The following is a 9,224-nucleotide window of genomic DNA, read 5'->3' as shown; positions in this document are numbered from 1 at the left end:
ATACAGAGTACTGGGCTAATGGTAAGATTCTTGGTAGTGTGGATGAGCAGAAAGATCTCGGTGTCCATGTGCATAGATCACTGAAAGTTGCCACCCAGGTTGATAGCGTTGTTAAGAAGGCGTACAGTATGTTAGGTTTTATTGGTAGAGGGATTGAGTTTCGCAGCCATGAGGTCATGTTGCAGCTGTACAAAACTCTGGCGCGGCCGCACTTGGAGTATTGCGTACAGTTCTGGTCACCGCATTATAGGAAGGATGTGGAAGCATTGGAAAGGGTGCAGAGGAGATTTACCAGGATATTGCCTGGTATGGAGGGAAGGTCTTATGAGGAAAGGCTGAGGGTCTTGAGGCTGTTTTCGTTAGAGAGAAGAAGGTTAAGAGGTGACTTGATAGAGACATACAAGATGATCAGAGGATTAGATAGGGTGGACACTGGGAGCCTTTTTCCTCGGATGGTGATGGCTAGCACGAGGGGACATAGCTTTAAATTGAGGGGTGATAGATATTAGGACAGATGTCAGAGGTAGGTTCTTTACTCGGAGAGTAGTAAGGGCGTGGAATGCCCTGCCTGCAAAAGTAGTAGACTCACCCACTTTAAGGGCATTTAAATGGTCATTGGATAAACATATGGATGATAATGGAATAGTTTAGGGTAGATGGGCTTCAGATTGGTTTCACAGGTCGGCGCAACATCGAGGGCCAAAGGGCCTGTACTGCGCTGTAATGTTCTATGTTCTATGTAAAATGGCAGAGCCAATTTTGCAGATTTTTAGATAACAAGGTGTAGAGCTGGATGAACACAGCAGGCCAAGCAGCATCAGAGGAGCAGGAAGGCTGACGTTTCGGGCCTAGACCCTTTTTACCTCTTCCACTTCCTGTTACCAAAGATCTAGAAGAAGTGATCACATGTTTGAGGAGCTCGTCATAATTAGAAGGACTTAACTAAATTAAAGATATCCCCTATGTGACAAAGGCAGGTGAATTGCATCAGTGATGGACACTGCGATTTATTTTGCATTCTAACAGAGACAAGGTTCTCAAGTACACATTTTAAGCTACTCCATTCATTAATTTTCAGGTAAATACTGGCAAGTGTCAAGCTGACACTGAATAAAATTGTTAGGATATCATATTTATTGATCCCGACAATTCACATTGCAGCAGGAAATTTTAATAAAATTGTGTTGAAAATGCCGAAACTGAATATACAAAATGAAAGATCGTAAGGCACAGATTATACAGGCACACACATAAATATCTGGAATTAAGTGTCTAATGATGACTGTGAATCCGTTGTCGATTGTTGGAAAAACCCATCTGGTTCACTAATGTCCTTTAGGGAAGGAAACTGCCATCCTTACCTGGTCTGGCCTACTTGTGACTCCAGACCATCAGCAATGTGGTTGACTCTGAACTGCCCTCTGGGCAATTAGGGGTGGGCAATAAATGCTGCCTAGCCAGTGACGCCCGCATCCCGTTAATGAATAAAGAAAAAGGAAAAAAAAAGGAGAAAAACGCCGCTGAGATGAAAGTTGACTTTATAAAACTTTAGTGCTGGAATCTCTCTCTCATGCTTACATGCAGGAACATAAGAACACAAGAACTGGGAGCAGGAGTAGGCCATCTGGCCCCTCGAGCCTGCCCCGCCATTTAATAAGATCATGGCTGATCTTTTTGAGACTCAGCTCCACTTACCCGCCCACTCACCATAACCCTTAATTCCTTTACTGTTCAAAAATTTATCTAGCCTTGCCTTAAAAACATTCAGCGAGGTAGCTTCAACCGCTTCACTGGGTAGGGAATTCCACAGATTCACAACCCTTTGGGTGAAGAAGTTCCTCCTGACCTCAGTCCTACATCTGCTTCCCTTTGTTTTGAGGCGATGCCCTCTAGTCCTAGTTTCACCTGCTAGCGGAAACAACCTCCCTGCCTCCAAAGGAAGGTCTAAGTTGCCAAATAATATTTTAAATCTCCTAATACTAAATCAATAATAGGTTTGAACATAGTGTAAGAGAAGCCCATTAAAGATCAGCTTCAATGAATTGCAAATTATCACAATATTATCCTATTAATTAGCAACGTATAGCAAATTGTATTACTGATTTAAGAAATAAGTAAGGGACACCATTAGAAACCATGTATTCTCATTACTCGGATGCATGGCAAATGCATGCACAGTAACTGCTTGAGTGATCCGTATAAACCAATTACATGAAAAGTGGAATGCGAAAGCGTTTTCAGGTTTACTTCCATGGTTAACGTGGTAGATGTATATTAAGTAGATATACAGAAAAAACATTTTTCTATTTGCGTACATACGTGAAATGCTTTCCACTAATTTAGTTCACACAGCAAACATGGCATCACAGTAGCTCAGACTTCTGACAAAAATAATTTCTATTCAACTTATAGGTACAATGAAGCCAAATCTAAGGGGCATTAAGAGCTCTCAGTCACTGCATTACAGGGAGGATGCAACTAAACCTGAGATTATCAGGAATATTAATGAGGATGTTGCCAAGAAGGAATATTTTCAGTTAAGAGGGAGAAGAGAAAAGATTGACTGTTCATCAGAACTCCAAACCCAAAATCTAAAACAATCCTCTATCTCATACATGACAGATGTTCCATATTCTCACAACTTCAGTTTTTGATTTGACAAGCTGGTGTTGTTTTCTTTGGAAGAGGGGAAGTTGAAGGAAGACTTAATTGAAGTGTATAAAAAATGTCAGGGATCTAATTACAATGGACAGGAAGGACCTATTTTCCACAGAGATCAGCAACTAGGGAACAGAGATTTTGAAGCAACTAGCAGAAGGATTGGAGGTGGGTGGAATTGAGATTACGTTCACTCCACCAAGAACTCCGCCTGAGAAGATGGTGAAGGGAGAAGCCTCCGTTGCAGTTATAAAGTACTTGGGTGTGCAATGAGGCACTAAGAACAGAAAAGCTCTTTTTGGCTAGAAAATGTACAATAGGCTGACAAGTCTTTCAGTGCTATTAATTTTCAATTTTTTTTCATATTAGTCTGGGCTTGTTTCCCCACAAGAAAGAGGAGGGAGTTTTCTAATGAAGATGAAATCCAAGCTGTATTTTCCTTAACACTGGTTACAAAATGGGGAACAACACATGGTGATGTTAAAAAGAGAGAGAACCGCAATTCTAGTCCCAATACAGTTGACAGTACATTTGCGTTAAATAACAGGAGGCAACAAGTTTCCTTTAGTTACTGACTATACACAGGCATTTGACAGCATCTATTTAAAAGGCAATACCCGTGAGGTTGTTGACATGCTCGCAGAGCTGGCTTGTTTTTGTTCAGACGTTTCGTCACCATAGGTAATATCAGTGGAGCCTCCAATGAAGCGATGTTATTCTATTCTGCTTGGAACTTATACTGTCCGGTCCACTGTGGTGAGTACTGTCATTTCCAGTTTTGGTCTGTATGGGTTTATATATGGGATCCAATTCTGTATGTTTGTTGATTGAAGTACAGATGGAGAACCATGCCTCTATGAATTCCCACACCTGTCTATGTTTTGCTTGGGCTACTACGGTTACTTTGTCCCAGTTAACCCGATGACCTTAGTTGTCTGAATGCACACATGGTATTAAGGAGAGTTCATTGTGCTGTTTTGCTGCTAGTTGATGTTCTTGTAGTCTGATGGCTAGTTTCCTTCCTGTCTGTCTGATGTAAGGTTTGTGGCATTCGTTGCATGGTAACATACCTGAACTCTCATTAATATCTGTACATTCAGACAATGAATCAGTTTAACTGGGACAAAAGTAACCATAGTAGCCCAAGCCAAACACAGACACGCGTGGGAATTCCTTGAGGCATGGGTCTCCACCCGTAATGCAATCAACAAACATATAGAATTGGACCCCATATACAAATCCATACAGATCAAAACTGGAAATGACAGTACTCACCATAACAGACGGGACAGTATAAATTCCAAGTGGAATAGAATAACACCGCTTCATTGGAGGCTCCACTGATGACGTCACCTAGCATGGTGAAGCAGCGTCGGAACAGAGACATGCCAGCTCAGTGAGCAAGTCAACGACCTCATCCAAAACCCAAGCTACAGATCTCTGCCAATACTTTAGGCAATACCCATACTAGGATTTTATTTCAAACTTGCTGATCTCTGAAAGGGATACATTTTGGTTAGTCTGTTGATGATATATCTGAAATATAGTTCGTCTGCTTCTTGTATAGGATACTAAACATTGAAAATTCAGACTTGATTTTGTGTGCACTGTTATTAAAACTCAAAAACAGCACAGAAGTATAAAGGAAAGCTGGAACCTTGTGCAGGCATTGCAAAGTTTCACGAAAGTTTGGTGCTCATCTTCAAACCTTCTGAAGACTGATTTCATATTCATAATGTTCTGTGACTCACTATTCCAGTGGTATGAAGTATGCATTAATTCAAAGAGACTGACATCTGCCGTGGAAGTTTTTTTTTAAAACAACTATAAGACAGCAACACTGACTGGAAACAGTGTGGAAAATTTATTATGACTGAAAATTTTCAACACTATTACATGGGTCAACATTCGCTTTAGTTTATACTGCATCAAATGCCAAATGCAAAAAAAACTTAAATAAATGCAAATCTGAAACAAACAGAAATTATTGGAGAAACTCAAAATGTCTGGCGGCATCTGTGGAGAGAAAGCTTTCAATCTCAAAACTTAGATCACTGTATTCTCTCAGCTAAAGAAGCAACAAAACTTGGCAAGGGAATAAAGCGGCGCACACACAAAAAAAAACAACTTATAAAAGTGCCCAAGTAAAATGAGAAATCTGCAATGAAAACAAAGACTGTTTTTTTGTATTCCAGTCAAAATCAAGAATTTAACATTTTCCCACATGATATTCCATTTGCTGGATCTTTGCCTCCTGTTTTCCAGGTTTGACTTGTAATCAGAGACAGCTTTATGAATAACCCAAAATGAAAGTTATAAAACTAAAAACAGAAATTACCAATATCAGACACTTCATTTAAGTGAACACAGGCACTAAGTGTACCAAATTAACGACATGGAGAAAATAGTGAGAACTAGGAACACTTATTTCTAAAACCGAGACTATGCTTGACAAACCTAATTCCTTGAATGGAAAATGGGAGAAATGCAGCATACGGGTCATTTGGAATGATTACGAAAAAGCACCCCTCTGGATATGAATGGAGAAGATTAAGGAGTATAGAATTATGGGAAAAATAATAAAAAATAGATTGAAAGCTAAAAAGGGAGAATGCAGAGTAGGATTTAAAAGACAGCTTTTGGACAATGGAACCAAGTGAATAGCTTCATGGCTCAGCACTTTGGTCATTTTATCCTGTGTACATACTTTGATAATAATCTTAAAGAAGCGGTATCCATATTTGAGGAGAACACAAAAACAGGAAGTAGTTAACTTTTCAGAAGATCAAAAAAGCAAACAGCAACGAAAAAATTAATAATATAGCAGAAATAGACAAAATCTGGCAGATGGAATTCAAAGCTCATGGACAGTGATGCAATTTTGTTAAAAATCAGTAAGTGTACTTGGATAGTGAAATGATTGAGGTAGAAGATTGCTGAGTACAAAGCCAAAAATTAATAACAATTTGACAGGTTGCTGCAGCTGTTAGGTCCAAAAAAAGACAAAGTACCAGCCTTTAGTTCAAGACCAATATCAAAGTTGCAAGGCAAAACTTAAATAACAGATCTTAAAGTTTTATGGACCAGTCCAGATCCCCGCAAAATATTTTAAGGTAGCCTAGACCCTAACTTTTTCTTATTTTCAAAAGGTATATGCGAAGTGCTTGTCCCAGAAGTGACGTGACTGGTCAAACCACCTGATGTTTAAAATAGATTGTATTTTAACTATAATGTAAAGGAAAATACAAACAAAGGAAAGAGGAGTTTAGAATAACTTAACTGAACAATAGATACAGTACATACTACTAATTAACTGTTTCAATATAATTAAGGTCCCATAAACATGCCCCTTGACTAGATTTGATTACACCAAAGAATAAATGCAAACATGAACTTGCTAGGCTAAATGGCTTCTGCCTCTCATTTCATTTTTGGTACTGTTTGTGCTTATGTTTAATACAGCCTTCATGTTTCCATGTTCTTCTGGCACATTTAGTTAAGTTTGAAGAAAGGAGTGTAGATATTCAACCAGTTTGGTCGTTGACATCTGGTTCCAAGACCATTTTTCACTTACACCAAGTATTTTACCCAATAAGCTGTGCCACCTGTGGTTCAGGTTGCAGTATTCCTGCCTCGCTCAATTTCCTGTCAAATAGAAGAAAATGCCATCAATTGACCCAGGGCTCAAACTTCAATAGACAAAACACAAAAATTCAACTCCTGAGAAAATTCTGGCAGTTCCTGTCTGTGCAATTTTCCAATCACCTTGCTTCCCTCCCAAGCAGTGCTGGTCAAAAAGTTCCTGAGGAACATGTGGATGCTCTCGGATTCCACTGTTGGGAGAACAAAAGCAAAAGCAACAAGATGGTAGCGATTAACAGCAGCATGCACACCACAAACCCAACAGTCTATTTGCACAGAAATTTACAGCTCCTGTGGGAACATCCTATAGATGGAAATGCTTATATACACACATTGCAACCCATACAATACCATACAAAATATCTGGATCCATACATTAAAGCAAATACTGAATGTCAATCCAACAAATTCAAAATAAGCTTTGTGAGTGAACGTGAGGTTAAGAATAAGAAACAGGTTAATAAGATTTCAGGATTAACAGCTCACTTTTGGCTGATGGACTACAATGGCACCCATTAGGCATTTGTACTCATTCACATCAAATTTGCAATCCAGGTGTCTGCGAATACTGAGAAGACAAAAAAAACTAGTTCTTGTCAAACCAGTTCAACAGCAGCCAATTTCAAGATTGGATTTTTTTATTTTAAAAATTAATTCACAATATTTAGCCATAATGCTACAATTTCAGTCATCACACATTGCAATAATTGGCAATAGCAAGAACTGCAGATGCTGGAGTCAGAGACAACACAGCGTGGAGCTGGAGGAACACAGCAGGCCAGGCAGCAGAGGAGCAGGAAAATTGATGTTTTGGGTCGGGGCCCTTCTTCAGAATTTCTCCACACTTATCTCCAGTAATTGGCAAGACAGTTTTGTTTCCAACATCTATGATTGTGTCCAGTTGGTCTAGTTTTCATAATATACAAGGTTGCATAATCATGCATTTCATTCTCACGCTGCTCCTACCAATACTACAGCTTATTTTAGTTCACTGAGACCAGGGAGAAACAATATGAATATGGGCAAATCCAAGTGTGAAAAAATCAATCCACCCACATGGAAATTAATGTTTCTTGTATTTAACTTTGGAGGCTTTTAGCATTAATCGTGCTTTCCCATCCACATCTTCAGATATATTTTACACCACTAATTCACAAAATTCTTGATGCAATAAGCTATCCTTAAGACAACAATTTTATCCTGGTTGAAGAAAACCAGAAAAGGCTATTCTAAGAATTACAGAATCAAGGACAAATCTCATAAAAGTAATCCATTGCCAGTCTCCGTTTCTGGTACTCCTTGTAGTAATCGGAATTTGGTTTCTCTCAAGACTCAGGTTTCGAGGCTCTATCTTAAAGATCAACAATTTTATTCATGTATTCATTTATGGCATTTCAGTGCAACCGGATTTCACAAGGATAAGGCTCTCGGCCACAATTCCACACTCTATGATTAGTTTTGCTGCACTGTCTGCTGGAGGTCAAGTGGAAACTAGGCATTTCCCACCTACGAAGGAAACAATACTCATCCAGGCAAGCACACCTACCTTAGTTCTCTAAAGTCTGTCTGAACCTTTTGAACAACAAAGAGTACATCTAAGGTCCGTCACCAAAAATGGCACATTGAACAGACTAAAATAAAACCAAAAGGGCAAGTTAACCAAAAATACTAAAAATGAAATCAGATCTCAAAGATGTGTTTTTGGCTTGTCCATAGTTAATCATAAGAATAAGCATGACTTACTGGCAACTGGAGACACAGCAAGCAAAACTATTTAAACAATGGAGGTTTGTTTGAAAAAGTGTTCTGGTATCTAATTTCTGGGATTTCTATTGACCCAATTCACCCATACATCCCATTGCACCCTCCCCAAAAGACTTGCATTCATATCATGCTTCTCATGATCAGCAGACTTCTCAAATGCTTTATACCCATTAACCTCCTATCTCAAGGTTTGTCATAGTTATAATGTATGAAACATAGCAATCAACTTCTGCGTCACAAATACCTGCAGACAATAATGTGATAATATGATAAGCAAGATTATCTCTTCATCAACACAACAAAAACCAAGATTAATACTGGTCAGGACAGCAGGGATAACTCTCCTGCTGTTCTTCAAACTAGTACTGTGGGATCTTGGACATGGACTCAAGCAACAGATGAGGCCTCACCTTAAAGTGTGATCCAAAACACCACACCTCAAAACCAACTGTGTGCTCGAGTCAGGCTTGATTTCTGGGCTCAAAGCCAGTGGAAAAGGCTCCTCGTATTCTCATATTGCTTATCCAGGTTTAATCATGAGGAACAGTAAATTGTTGTTAGGTACTATTCTCAGAAGCCAATTCCAGAAGAAATTATAGAAGTCTTATGGTGTGGAAGCAGGCCACTCAGCCTACTGAGTCCACACTAACCCGCCAAACAGCATCTCACCCAGACCCATCCCTCTGCCCTATACTTGTAACCCTGCATTTCCCTATTGCCAATCCACCTAACCAACACATCTTTGGACTGTGGGAGGAAACCCATGTCGGCATGGGGAGAACGTCTGTGTAGAGTTTGCACAGTCACCCAAGGGTGGAATCAAACCCAGGTCCCTGGGCACTGTGAGGCAACAGTGCCAATCACTGAGACACCACCCTCTAAAGAAACGCAACATCCCAAAAAGGTTTATTTGGACATATAGTTAATCACAGTTTTGAGGTCCCTATGTGCAAACCAGCTGCCATGTTTCACTACATCATAACCAAGACTAAACTTTAAAAGTACTCCACTGACTGTATGGCACCTTGAGATGTTGAGTCAGTCAAATGCACTATAGAAATCCATGTTTTGCTTTCTAAACCCACTTCAGAATGCAGGGAGCTTTCAAACCACCCTGGTGCCTGTATTAATATATGTGTTCCATTCTCATAGCAGCACTG

Source organism: Rhincodon typus, chromosome 33, assembly GCF_021869965.1.
Source record: "Rhincodon typus isolate 14 chromosome 33, sRhiTyp1.1, whole genome shotgun sequence".
Classification (NCBI taxonomy): domain Eukaryota; kingdom Metazoa; phylum Chordata; class Chondrichthyes; order Orectolobiformes; family Rhincodontidae; genus Rhincodon; species Rhincodon typus.
The sequence above is the reverse complement of the archived record's forward strand: the minus strand, read 5'-3'. Positions refer to the sequence as shown.